General features: G+C 40.4%; 1 protein-coding gene across 9 annotated transcripts in view; it reads left to right on the top strand.

Annotated features, from left to right (window-relative positions):
- Positions 1–15,230, top strand: part of Spidr (scaffold protein involved in DNA repair) — a 419,506-nt gene that overhangs the window by 355,417 nt on the left and 48,859 nt on the right. The window lies entirely within an intron of this gene.

Genomic DNA, 15,230 nt, shown 5'->3' with positions numbered 1-15,230 from the left:
ATCTCCTTGATAACTAAATGAGAGGAAGTATCTCTGGTACAAAGCATATTAGTTAGCTATTAGTCATTCTCATCACAAGTACTATCATTTAGACTTTAGTTTTTTTAATTCCCTCATTTCTAGAAATTAATCCATTTTACAGACAATATTATTTATACATCTTTGAATACTATTCATGGTGGAATGTTCTGATAATAGCAAAATGCCCAGGAATATCTATTTGTTCAGTGATCCTGTCAGTCCTCTTGTACACCAGGAATCTAGTCTAGAAGGAAGTCCTTCAGCAAACTGTCTTCCATCACCCGCACCTTTCCAAATGCTCCTCTACATCCACCTCACCAGCTAACCAGAATGCTCAGCAACCTGAAACCAGCTGATGAACTCTCACCATTCAATTCATAATAAAGTGACATGGGGGGAAAATTGAGAAGATAAAAAATACTATGTATGTGTGTTCTAATTCTAAGCGTTTGTTTTCTGTATATTTTTCTAACTATAACAAAATATCATTATATGACAGTTTATATAAATGAAAATCTAAGTGAAAAGACAATTGTGTGAGGCTTAAGCAGAATTCTTTCACATCTTCATGCTTTCTATAGTAAGCAAGCTTATATCTACCAAATATCACTTCACTCTAAAATGCTTTGGGTAAGCAGAAATGAAATGGCACATAGAGTTGGCCCAAACTGTGGCTGTTAAATCTCTAGTAATCATCTTAATCTATGAATTATGGAAAAGAAGAAACATTTTTAATTAAACTATTCCACTATATAAAGAATTAGTGTAAATAGTGAAATGGGAATTTCTCAATCTTATTGTATGCTATTCAGCCTTTTATTGCTATGACAAAATACTTAATAAACTCAAAGGAGAGGTTTATTTTCCCTCACAGTTTCAGAGGTTTCAGTGCATGGTAGCTGGCTCCAAGGCAGGGCAGTGTGGCAGAAGGGCCTGGTGGGGGACAGCTGTTCGACTCATGGCAGTCAGTAAGCTGAGCAGGTTGGAAAAAGTTAGAAATGAAGGGGCCTGGGACCAGATAGTCCCCAAGGTCATCCCCCCATGATTCACTTTTTCCAACTAAGCTCCACATCCAAATAGCCGATTTAGCCATGAATCCATTGATGTGGTTAGTTCTCTCACAATTCAGTCGCTTCTCCAGGAGTCTCTTATCCAGTCAAGTTGACAAGCAAGATTAACTGACACATTCTGTTACCTCTGTTTCTTCACACTCTGTGTTATTTTAGCTCTCCTGATGTTGATATTTTATTTAATTACAGTAATGTCTAAGCTTATAATATCTGAGAGGGGAAGAAGCCCATTCTGAGAATGTAATATTCTGAATTTAAGGCTTTTATTTGGAGCATCCTCTGGTCATTTGCATAACAATCACTAGTGTGGCCATTCTAAATCATGAACATTTACCAAGCTAACTTCTGCTAACTGACCTCAGTAGGTAAACAGTTTTTCTGATTCCCATCTGCCTTTCCTGTGGCACCATGTGAGTGACAGCTTACTCCCCAGAGAGTGCTTTCGTCTGGAAAAAAAGTGTATTTCACAGACAGAGCCCCTGTAAGGATCATTGTACTGATCTTTAGATATATCTTATATAACAAGTACTTCCTTTTTTGGAAAATTATAGCTGTATTGTAATGCAATTGAATTGTAAGTTTTTTGGGGGATGGGAGGATTTGCCCAGATGTCTGAAAAACATATCTAGACATGAGAAAAGCTTGATTGGGCCATATGAACCTTGTCTTTATTAAGACTGAACCCCATTTCAGTCCTTGTTAGAATATTCTTCATAAATAATTTTAGACTCACAAGCATCTTAATAAAAGTAGGGTAAATGAGGATAAAACCCCTGGGAGGTGGGGTGGCTTGTATAAAGTTCATGTTCTTTCACCATGATGTGGTGTAGCCATACATGTACCTGATATTTAGCTTAGTGTTTTGGGTTGCTCTAGAAGCCTAACTAGCCCAACACACACGTGCGCGCGCGCACACAAACACACACACACACACACACACCCCCATAGAAAATGCACTGAGTAGGGCCGGGGATGTAGCTCAGTGATGCCATGCCTGCCTGGCAAGAGCAAGGTCCTGAGTTCAATCCCTGGTACCAAAAAAAAAAAAAAAAGCACTGAGTAGTTCAAATCATTTGTGTGTGTGTGTGTGTGTGTGTGCGCACACATGTATGCACACACGCATGCACTTCTACACTGGGGCTAAAATCCAGGATCTCATGCATCCTGGGCAATTTCTGTACCACTGAGCTATACTCCCAGGCAATTTGCCAGTAAACTTTGGAAACTTTTCCTATGTTTAAATTACTGATGAAACATCGATGCCTTTTTAAGGTGGGATTAATTTCTTCATTTTGTACACTTTATTTTGGTATGCAGCCATCTAAATAAATATTTAGATTATCTTTTTGTTCTTTTGGAAGCTATATTTCTTCAAAACAAATTATTAAATAGTTTTGGAATGCTGGATGTTATAACTGCTGACATCATCCATTGTCAGTCATCCACCCATGCCCCAGTAAACACAATCTTGTCTTTTTTTCCTAAAGTTTTGTGTTTCATAGCAACTCTCATAAACTTTAACAAAATACACAGTTCTCATAAATCTTAATAAAATTTGCTTACTTCTAAAAATTCAAGTTAAAATTATTAACTTCATAATTCTAATATGTAACAGAAACTTACATACATTTATTTATTTGTTTGTTTGTTTGTTTATTTATTTTGGTGGTACTGGGGGTTGAACACTGCCTTTGCACGAGGCTATATCTCCAGCACTTTTTTGATTTTTTTTTTTTGAGACGGTCTCGCAGGTTTGGCCTAAACTTTTCATCCTCCTACCTCTGCCCCCCAGAGTGCTGAAATTACAGACCTGTACCACCTGACCTGGCTGAAAACATTTTTGTGTCCACCTGTGGTCCTGCTACTAGGATGGCTGAAGCAGGAAAATCACCTCAGCCCAGGAGTTTAGAGCCAGCCTAGGCAACATAATGAGACTTTTTCTCTTTAAAAAGGGAAAAAATAAAGAAAATAACTTTTTGGAGGGGGGTTCCTGTGATCGAACACAGGACCTTGCACTTGCCAGGCAGGCGCAATGCCAATGAGCTACATCCCCAGCCCAAGAAAATAATTTTTTACAATAGAAAATAGTCTTATGTTTGAGCTAAGTCTTTCAGGTCTAACCTACCAGATTTCATCAGGTCCACAGTTCTCAGGACAACATCATCATTCCTCCTGCTGTCTAAGTGCCACATAGCAGGAGAATGCTGGCCGCAGTGCTTTTCAGGCAGGTAGACATGTTGCTGGGTCCCTGCACAAGGAGCACCTCTCAGCACCCACCTCAGCCCAGGCTTACAGAAGGACACCAGCATAGCTGTTGTTTTTCTCTGAAATATGTTTAGATTGGAATGTCTATACTGACTTTCAAACAGTTAGAAAAGTAGTGTGATTTAAGTTTTAAAACTGTAAGATTTTTGAAACATTACTAGCAAGGCATACTTGCTGCAGAACACAGGGTCTCCTATACTTCTGTCCTCTCTGAGTTGCTCCCTACTGCTTGTCCAGGTACCGTCTTCCAAGGCAAGTGCCCTGACCTTTGTCCTTCAAGTGGTCTGTGCAGCAGTTTGGTAGAGAAGAGTAGTCACGTTGCTTTGGTGGTGTCATATTCTGTACATGAACTTTATTGTTGTTTATTATCTGCCCTTATATGTTAGAGCCACACTGAGAAAGAGAAAAAAAATTCTGAAATTAGTTCTCATAGTTCATACAGAAATAGTAGTTAACAAACTCTTTTATTTGGTGGAGGGTTCAGGCTCATTCAGTTAAAAAATTCTTTTCAATATTTCTTTCCCAACTTGTTAAATCACTAATCTCTGAGTATAAAACACATTACTTGTTTATAGGTGGTATTTCATATAGATCTCTTGAAGGACCCTTTAGAGTAATATACTAGAAAAGATTTTATTAAAAGGATTTAGTTAGGGGCCAGGCATGGTGGTATACACCTTTAATCCTAGGACTCTGGGAGGCTGAGACAGGAGGATCACAACTTTGAATTCAGCCTGGGCAATTGAGTGACTTTTAGTGAGACCTTGTCTCAAAATAAAAAGGGCTAGACCGGGGATTTAGCTCAGTGGTTCCACTGCCTGCCCCGCAAGCGCAAGGTCCTGAGTTCGATCCCCGCTACCAAAAAATAATTAAATTAAATTAAAAGGGCTGAAAATGGGAAAGCACTGGGTTCAATTCCCAGTACCGAAAATAAAGATTTAGTTAGTACTCAGTGTATACATTACTGAGAGTGGCAAAGGAAGAAATTGACATAGTCTTTGAACTTCAGTTGTGTCCCTTTGAATTAAAAACAGGACATGCACAAGTATAGGAGCAGGTAATGATTAAACTGATTAGCTATGTCTTTTTTTTTTTCCTGGTACTGGGGATCAAACTCAGGACCTTGCACTTGAGAGGCAGGCGCAGTGCCACTGAGCTAAATCCCTGGCCCTGGGTATGTCTTAGCTGATTGATTCAGAAGGTTTCAAGAAAGAAGAATTAAACATCTTGATCTGGCAGAAGAAAAGTATCTTTAAATTGGTAACATTATAAGATATTATCTATGAATACATAAAAGTAGGATTAACAGATACATGAAAAAGGGAAAATAAGATTTATTGAAAAGATAATTCACTCGTTTATTCAATAAATCTTATTTAGTACCTCTTTGTGCTATGACCCTGGCTAATTACTGGTGCATTCATCTATGTGGTATGTTAGATCTGGGGGTTTTATCCCAAACCAGAATATACTGAAGTATAAAGTTAATTAAGTAAAAAGCCTTAATGTTAGGGATTTTTACATCAATTCCAGGGAATTAAAGAGTCATCATGAGTTTTTGGGAGAACTGCAAATTTGGAACCTACTGAGGGAAAGAGAACAAAGAACCAGTTTTTAACCAATTTTGAGTTTCTGGTACATACAGGGCTCTGTTAGGAGCCATGGCAGGTTCCAGGAGTACAAAACAGCCCCCTCTTTCAGCCACTCACAGGCTAGTATGGAGTCTGGAAGAGACTCACAGAAACAGCTGGTGGTTCTGGGCACCAACTGACAAATAAGACAGGGGCCAGGGCCTTGAGGGCAGCCACCTGGAACTGCCGCTGGGAGAATGGGATAAGGTTTTGGAAGCCTGGAGAGAACAGTAAAGGCCTGGGACCGAAGACTAACATGAAAAAAGGGGAAAGGACAGCTCCATAGCTAAACAGCCATTTTACTCTCCTTAGCAGTAGAACAAAGAGCCAGGTATGGTGGCACAGGCTTGTAATGAGAGTTCAAAGCCAGCCTGGGCTATGTAACAAGACCCTGTTTTAATGTCCCCCTCCTCAGATGATATGGAGAGGCTGCTGCCCTGGGTGGCTTTAATACTAAGGTAAGAAGCCAGGGTGCTGTGAGGGAATGAGGTACATTTCAGAGAATGAGCCAATTAAGCCTTTTTTTTCTTTCATTTCTGGGATTGAACCCAGGGAGCACTGAACTACTACCTCCCTAGGGCTCACTAAGTCACCCATACTGGCTACAAATTTTTGATCCTCCCTTCTCAGCTTCCCAAGTAACTGGGATTACAGACATGCACCACTATACCTGGTACCAGCTTTCCTTTTAATGTAATAAATTAAGTGCTAATAATTGCACCAGAAGCCAAGGTTAGTCAACATTGTCAAAAACTAACCAATACCATAGTTGGTATATTTAAGACCCTCAGAAGCTCCCAGCCCACTGCACACATGACCTCTGCACCTGTTTCCTGGGCCTCATTTAAGCCCCTACTCCCACTTCCTCATCAGGTGCACTGGGACTGCGTGGGGTACCTGCTGACCTGTGTCCCACCAAAAAGGTATATTTTAGCATAAATCTGGATTGGATGCCTAGCTGCCAAATGGTAAGGCTCCCTGAGAGCGGGTGCGCTTTCCAGCTCACCATTGTGTGTTCTGTGTGTGTGGCAGAATTCCTGGTACATGATAGGTACATAATAAGTATTTGTGGGATGGATATTTTCTTGAGTTCTTCTTAGAATTTTCCTCAACAAGATTGGAATGTATGTGTTTATTATACTTCACAAAAATAATTCCCAGAGCTCAGTTTTAGCAGTGGTTGATCGTAAGACACTCATCCAGTGCAGATTAACTACCACAAGGCCCATGCACCTCTGGGCACAGACCCTCAGTCTCCCCAATGAGTCTAAGAGGAAGGGAGGGAGGTGTGTTTTGAAGTACTGTACTTTATCAAGAATGATGAGAATGTGAGGGCCTACTATTCATCTTTCTCAGGGACAAAAAAGTTTTTCAGGAAAACAGTTGTGCATGTGCTTTCATTTACTTTTCCCTTTTAATCATCACAAAAGTCAGTGATGAAGGAGTAGGCTCTGCTCCCTTGTATTACTGAGGAAGGCCTGATACAAAGAGGGGTTGACTGGCCAGGTTCTTGACAGAGGCAGCCAACATGCTGGGCATTCAGCCTCCTGTGGAGTTCATCACTTACCCTCTACCTGTGTGTGACCTGGATGTATGGAACCATTCAAACTGAATCTGCATAGCATCATACAAACATTTCAGATGCTCCTTTCACCAGCTGCATTCAGAGGTTGGGGCTCTCTGTGAGTAAGAAACCGTAGTAGTAATTTCCTTCCTTTGATTTTCTGTCTTCAAAAAGGCCACCTTGTTAAAGAGCCACACACTTCCCTTGGGGTTTGTGGTCCAGAATTTCTTTGCTAATTGTGTTGAGAAAGCTTTCTTTAAGGCACGTTCTTAAATCTTTCAGCCTAGAGTGGTGGTACATTCCTGTATTCCCAGCACTCTGGGAGGCTGAGGCAGGAGGATTGGAAATTTGAGGCATACCTGGCAACTTAACAACTTAGTGAAATCCTGTCCCAAAATTTAAAATGAGAAGGGCTGGGGATGCAGCTCAGTATAAAGCCTCTAGGTTCAATGCTCTGTATCAGGGAAAGAAAAACTCTTTCAAATTTTGAAAATGAAAATTATGTCCTGGTGGTTTCATCCAAATTTCTGGAAGGAGACTGAAGTGTCACTTAAGAGAAAGTGCTGAGTAACGACAACAAGGATGCTAAGAGAGGCAGAAGTAGGCATGTCCTGCAGAGCAACACTGCTATTCAGAGCTCTTCACCAGTGGAGAAGTGCATTTTGTATTTTCCCTATAAGTTTGTTTTCTTTTTTCTTTTTGCCAGATATTCCTTCCCACTAGCATTTTAAGTCAAAATTAGATCTTTGGGGGAGGGAAGGATCCTGGGGATTGAACCCAAGGCCTTCACACTGAGCTATATCCCCAGCTCCCATTTTATTTCTTATTTTAAGACAGAGTCTCCCTAAGTCACTCAGTTGCCCAAACTGGGTTTAAATTTATGGTCCTCCTGCCTCAGCCTCTCAGAATCCTGGGATTACAGTATAGGCTTGTGCTACCACATCTGGCAGAATTAAATTTTTTTTTTGGCAGTACTGGGGATTGAATTCAGGACCTTGCGCTTGTGAGGCAAGTGTGGCACCACTAAGCTAAATCTCCAGCCCAGAATTAAATCTTTTTATTGTCTTATAGGAGTGGGATATTTGGAGTCTATATTTAACAATTGTACAGAGAACTATAATAGTAAAATGGTAGGTAACAGGTCATATAAACAATTGTTTTCAGGATTCATCCCCTTTTTGGATAATCAGTATTTAGTCATTGACTTTTCTTAGCTATTACTATTGTGTATGTTTCATTTTGTGTTCTGATATACTGTTCTCTTGACATTATTTCCTACATACTGTCTTGTGTATTTGTGCATTCTACAGTGCTTTTGTTTTGCTGCCATGGTGTTTTCTGATTTGGGGGCACATGGATGTTCTGAGTCAGGAGACCTGGATTGGGGCTCTGCTCCCAATATGAGTAGATGTAGCTCCTGATTTATCTACAAATTAAAGAGGATAATCAAGAAAATTTGAAAAATTTAATCTTTATTTTTTCACTATAATAAGAAAGAAATATGTAGAAATATACTAACCTGAACTATATCATACCCCAAACTTTAGTTTCTTTGTTTTCATCAACTACTGAACAGTCATGAATTCTTAACGGTTTAAGAAAAGGAGTGGGGGATTATCTACCCAGGCCAAAAGAATGTGGGACATTGCACCATTGATAAAATTCAAAGGGATACAATTGAATCAAACTAGTCATTGTTCTCAAAACATCCCTCTGTGCAAACACAGAAATAGAATCAAAAGTAAAGGACAGTAACATCTTCGAAAAAAGAGGTAAAGTAGCCAAAAAAGAGGTTTTGTTAAGTCCAAAAGGAAATGACTAAAAGGAGCATGCCACTACACGGACGGCCCTTGAAGATGTGGTGGTGAGTGAAGGAAGCTGGATGCCAAATGTCATAGACAACGTTCATAACAGGTAAATCCCTGCAGATCTCTCTAGCAGATCAGTGGTTGCCAGAAGCCAGGGGGACAGGGAATGGGGTCTACTTTGAGAGTAATAAAAATTCTGAAACTGGCACGCCCTACTGAGGTCCCGAGTTGCGTCGCACAGAACACGCAGAATCAGCCCACTGCAGACAGGCAGGTCTGCGCACACCCTACCGAGGTCCCACATTGTGCGGAACATGCTGAATCACCCTGCGCCCCGGTAACAATCCACTGGACCCCCACCCCCGCTCCTCTGTACAGCCACCTGGTTCCACACTACAAAGATGCAGAGGACACCGGACCACCAGACCACGGTACTGAGTCCCGCTGCTCCCGGCCCAGAGGTAGGGGCTTCTGAGCCACAGTCCCACTGCTCCTGGTCCAGAGGAAGGGGCTTCCAGGCCACCATCCCTCCCGCTGCTCCCAGCCCAGAGGATAGGGCTTTTGGGCTACCTTCTGTCCCGCCGCTCCTGGCCCAGAGGAAGGGGCTTCCGGGCCACCACCGCTCCCGGCCCAGAGGGAGGGGCTGCTGAGCTGCCATCCCACTGCTCCTGGACCAGAGAAAGGGGCTTCCTGGCCACCATCCCTCCCGCTGCTCCCAGCCCACAGGAAAGGGCTATTGGGTCACCATCCCTACCGCTGCTCCCGGGCCCTGTCCCACCTCTCCCAGATCAGAGGAGGTAATCCGTGCAGGCGCCAACAGCCCCCACCCCGGTTGAAATGAGGAAACACGTAAATAAGTCTCAAAACCAGACTTCCAGATCACCTACAGCAACCCCAAAGGGAAATGAGATGGAACACTCTGATACTCAACCACCTGGACCCACTGAACTGGCAACAAAAGGGGATCTGGAAAAAATGAAATCAGAAATAATTTCTTAGATAACAGGAGAAATTGTGCCCCTAGTGCAAGACATGATTAATAAATCTAGAGAGGAGCTCAGGAACACGATGGAATCCCAACATAAGAAACAAATGGAATCCATAAAACAGATGCAAATAGATTTCCAGGACATGAAAAACTCCATTGAAAGTCTACACAGCAGAATGAGCCAATGTGAGGACAGAATTTCAGATATAGAAGATAAGATTGCAATTAATGACCAGGAAAAGAAAAATTGCTTCAAAATTATAAGGGAACACAAGAAATCAATCCAGCAGCTGCTACACAATGCAAAGAAGAATAACATAAGACTGATTGGAGTCAATGAAGAAACAGGAGAGAGTGCAGATGACATAAAAAAAATCTCTTCACAGAAATAATGGCAGAAAACTTCCCAAGCAGGGGAAAAGAGCTTGACATACAGATAAGTGAGGCATACAGGACTCCAAATTGCCTTGATCAAAAAAAATCTACACATAGGCATATAATAGTTAGGATTCCATAAACTCAACAGAACAAAGTTCTACAAGCAGTTAGAGAAAAGAAACAAATCACATACAAAGGAAAGCCCATCAGAATCACAGCAGACTTCTCAACACAAACCATCAAGGCAAGAAGAGCTTGGAGTGACATATTCCAAGCCCTAAAAGAAAACAGCCTTCAACCCAGATTGATGTACCCTGCAAAACTATCTTTCAAAATGGATGGAGAAATAAGATACTTTCATTACAAAGAGCACCTTAGGAACTTCATGAATACCAAACCAGCACTCCAAAGAATTTTACACAGTATCCTAGGAATAGACCTTGAGGATCACAACCCCAGGAAGCAAAGCAGAACGAACCCATCTGGCATGACAAGAAATTAAATGGAAAGGGGGAGAACTCAACAAAAAGAAAAAGTCATGGCAATGACAAGTCAATACGTTTCAGTTATAACCATCAATGTTAATGGTCTCAATTCACCAATCAAAAGAAATAGGCTGGCAGAATGGGTCAAGAAGCAAAATCCAACAATATGCTGCATACAAGAAACACACTTAATTCAAAAGGAAACTCATAGACTGAAAGTTAAAGGGTGGAAAACAATACTCTATGCGACAGGAACCCGAAGAAAAGCAGGAGTAGCTATCCTCTTTGCAGATCAAGTAGATTTCAAACCAACACTGATTAAGAGAGAAGAAGAAGAACACTACATCCTTGTAAAGGGAAATATCCAAGAGGAAAAGATGACGATCATAAATATCTATGCACCAAACACTAGTGCACCCAACTATATAAAACAAATACTAAAGGACATGAAAAGTCATATATGCACTAATACAGTTGTAGTGGGGAACCTCAACACCCCACTGTCACAAATAGGTAGATCAACTAGACAAAAAATAAGTAATGAAATACTAGAACTCAATCAAACTCTTGAACAAATGAACTTAACAGATGTTTACAGAGTCTTCCACCCCACAGAATTAGAATACACATTCTTCTCAGCTGCATATGGGTCATTCTCCAAAATAGACCACATACTCACACATAGAACATCTTTAAATAAGTGCAAAGGAATCAAAGTTATTCCCTGTATATTATCAGACCATAGTGCAATGAAATTGGAGATCCATAGCAAAAGAAACTCAAAAAATTTCATAAACATGTGGAAATTGAACAACACACTTCTGCATAACCAATAGGTCACAGAGGAAATTAAAAAGAAATCAGACAGTTCCTTCAATTAAATGACAATGACAATACAACATATCGGAATCTATGGGACACAATGAAAGCTGTCTTCCAAGGGAAATACATAGCAGTGAATACGCATATTAGGAAAACAGAACAAGCCCAATTAACCTGATCCTGCACCTCAAGCTTCTAGAAAAAGAAGAACACGACAACCTCAGAGCTCATACAAGGGAGGAAATTATAAAGATCAGAGGAGAAATCAATGCAATGGAGACTAAGAGAACAATACAAAAAAATCAATGAAGCCAAGAGTTGGTTCTTCGAAAGAATCAACAAAATTGATAAACTCGCAGTCAACCTTGTCAGAAAAAGGAAAGAAAAGGCCCAAATCCATGCAATTAGGAATGAAAAGGGTGAAATTACAACAGACCCAGCAGAAATCCAGAGGATCATCAATACCTACTTCCAGAACCTATACGCCAATAAGATGGACAACACAGAAGAAATGGACAGATTCTTAGATACATATGAATTACCAAAGTTGAACAAAGAAGACCTAAAAATTCTGAACAACCCAATATCAACCAATGAAATTGAAAATGTAATTAAAAACTTATCAACTAAGAAAAGCCTGGGCCCTGATGGCTTCACTGCTGAATTCCACAAGACATTTAGAGAGGAACTGCTGCCCCTATTGTTTAAACTCTTCAATGAAATTGAAAGAGAAGCAATACTCCCAAATTCATTCCTGGAAGCAAGCATCACCTTGATCCCCAAAGCAGAGAAAGACCCAACTGAAAAGGAGAACTATAGGCCAATCTCACTAATGAACATAGATGCAAAAATCCTTAATAAGATACTGGCAACCAGAATGCAAAAAATCATCAAGAAGATCATGCACCCTGATCAAGTGGGATTCATCCCAGGGATACAGGGATGGTTCAATATACACAAATCAATCAATGTAATACACTAAATCAATAGAGCCAAGGACGAAAACCATATGATTACCTCCATAGATGCAGAAAAAGCATTTGACAAAATCCAACATGCATTTATGATAAAAACCCTACAAAAAAGTGGAATAGATGGTCTCTCCCTCAAACTGATAGAAGCCATCTATGAAAAACCAACAGCCAATATCATACTAAATGGTCAAAAACTGAAATCCTTCACACTAAAATCAGGAACAAGACAAGGATATCCACTATCACCACTCTTGTTCAATATAGTTCTGGAAACATTAGCCACGGCTATTATACAAGAGAAAGAAATAAAAGGATCAAAGATAGGAAATGAAGAAGTCAAATTGTCATTATTTGCAGATGACATGATTCTCTATATAGAAGACCTCTAGAACTCCATCAAACGTCTTCTAGACTTAATAACCAAATTCAGTCAAGTAGCTGGTTACAAAGTCAACACACAAAAATCAATAGCTTTCCTCTACACCAATGACAGACTCACTGAGAGAGAAATAGGGCAAATAATTCCTTTCACAATAGCATCCAAAAAACTGAAATACCTAGGCATCAACCTAACAAAAGAAATCAAAGACCTCTTCTCTGAAAGCTATGGCACTCTGAAAAGAGAGATTGAAGATGATATCAGAAAATGGACAGACATCCCCTGCTCCTGGGTAGAAAGGATTAATATAGTGAAAATGGCCATACTTCCAAAACTGCTATATGGATTTAATGCAATTCCAATTGAGATCCCAGCAGCATACTTCATAGACCTCGAGAAAACAATCCAAAAATTCATTTGGAACAAGAAGAGACCCACAATAGCAAAAGCAATTCTAGGTAACAGAGACATGGCAGGGGGTATCACAATCCCCAACCTGCAACTCTACTACAGAGCTACTGTGATAAAACCAGCATGGTACTGGCAAAGAAACAGACCTGAGGACCAGTGGAACAGATTAGAAGATGCAGAAACAATGCCAGACACAGCCATCTCATCTTCGATAAAGGAGCCAAACACCCTCACTGGAGGAAAGATAGCCTCTTTAATAAATGGTGCTGGAAAAATTGGGCTTCAGCTTGCCAAAGATTAAAACTAGACCTATATCTCTCACCATGCACTAAACTAAAATCAAAATGGATTAAAGATCTAAATATTAAAATAGAAACTCTGAACCAGTTTGAACAGAGGTTAGGTAGAACCCTTGAAGACATCAGTGTAGGAAAAGATTTTATGAGCAAAACCTCAGTTGCCCATGAACTAGCACAAACAATCAACAAGTGGGATCTCTTCTTATTAAAAGGCTTCTGCACAGCAAGAGAAACCATCAGCAGTGTGAAGAGACAACCCACAATGTGGGGGAAAATCTTCACCTGCTGTTTCTCAGACAAAGGTCTACTATCTCGAATCTATAAAGAACTTTAAAAGATCAGACCTCCCAAATTTAAAGACCCAGTCTGAAAATGGCCATCTGAAATGAATAGACATTTCTCAGACAGGGAAGTAGAAATAGCAAATAAATACATGAAAAAATGTTCAACATCACTGGTCATTCGAGAGATGCAAATGAAAACAAAGCTGAGATTCCACTTCACTCTAGAAAGAATGGCTGCTATCATGAAATCCACCAATAACAAATGCTGACGGGGCTGTGGGGAAAGAGGAACCCTGCTCCACTGCTGGTGGGAGTGTAGACTGGTGCAACCACTGTGGAAATCAGTACGGAGATACCTCAAAGAACTAGGACTGGAAGTCCCATTTGACCCCGCTATTCCACTTCTGGGGATCTTCCCCAAAGAATTAAAAGAATCATACCACTCTGTGCCCATGCAGCAGTTCCCTACAGAAGACTGGAGTGCTCAACTGGCCACAGAAGACGGTTCTGCAGCCCCCACTGCTCAGGGTACTGAGCGGGTAGGAACCATCACTGAGTGGTCTTGAGCTGTTTGTTCTGCCTTTAAGCAAAATGGAAGCAAGTTTAATGGAAAATAAAACATGAGTTTCTAAAAAAAAAAAAAAAAAATCCAATAATAATAATAAGTGAGCAACCCTCTAAATAAGTTATCTTTATTTTTCAGTAAAAATGCCTGAAGATAAAATGGATTTTATGTCTACTCTATCTAGTCTGCTTTCATTATCAAGGCATTGATTAAAGCATATGGAGGAAAAACAACAGACTATAGCAAGGCACCATCTATTTGAACAATGAAGGGTTAACCATTGCCAGCATTACTGCCCCAAATGGGGCATTAGTCCCTTCACCTACCAAAGTAAAATGTATTTAAAACTTTCATACTATACTTGCCACTATTCAACAAAAATAAAATCACATTATTGCTAATTAGTTAAAGGAGTTCTGTGTTGGCTTCAGTTTTTTGTATGATGCTCTCTCTTCACTTATTTCTTCACTAAGCAGGACCTCATCAGGGACACATGGATGACCCAGCTCTGGTCCTCAAAGCGTCCTGCTCTAGTAGGCTGCAGGGTAACAAGGCTTTTGCTGTGGTGCATGGTTGTCCCCTCATCTGCTTTGGTCACAAGGGGAGACTTTACCAAGGGACAGCCTTTGGGTGACAATCATAAGCTCCTCAATTTTCTAAGCAGAGGTTCATGGGAAAGCACAAGGACAAAATAAATTTGCTCTCCCACCCATTAGCTCATTTTCCTGATGTCTTTTGACCAAAATAGATTGAGCACAACAAGTGTTATTTTAGTTTGTATCCTCTGTAGCAGCACAGTGTTTAATAAAAACCTAATTAATATGCTGTGCATGGCAGCAAATTCCTCTAATTCCAGCACTTGAGAGGCTGAAGCAGGGGGTTCAAGAGTTTGAGGGCAGCCTGGTCTATATAGCAAGTTCAAGGCCAGTCTAGACTACAAGGGGTGATCAGAATATATGGTGAATCTCTAAATTTTAAGTTTGTTACAGTAAAAGACACATTGCCTTTAATCCCCTTTGAATAGACTTATCCCATCATTCTTGCCACTTTCTGACGCAGTTCTGGAAGTTTTCTTTTGTGAGTGTCTTTAAAAGTGTGATAAAAAAATGCAGTGAATGCTGCTATTGTGTGACATCCAAAGGAAAGGCAGGCTGGTAAAATAATGGTGTGTTCTCATCTACCTTATTCACTGGATCTGTGACTTCTAGCTTTTTCCACAAAATCAAAATGACCGTGAAAAATAAATGCTTTGAATCGATTCAGGACATCAAGGTAGCCACAATAGC

This window comes from Heterocephalus glaber, unplaced genomic scaffold (genome assembly GCF_053883595.1).
Source record: "Heterocephalus glaber isolate CG9 unplaced genomic scaffold, H.glaber_assembly_v1.0 deba00000281, whole genome shotgun sequence".
Lineage (NCBI taxonomy): Eukaryota > Metazoa > Chordata > Mammalia > Rodentia > Bathyergidae > Heterocephalus > Heterocephalus glaber.
This window is presented reverse-complemented; position numbering and strand designations above follow the sequence as displayed.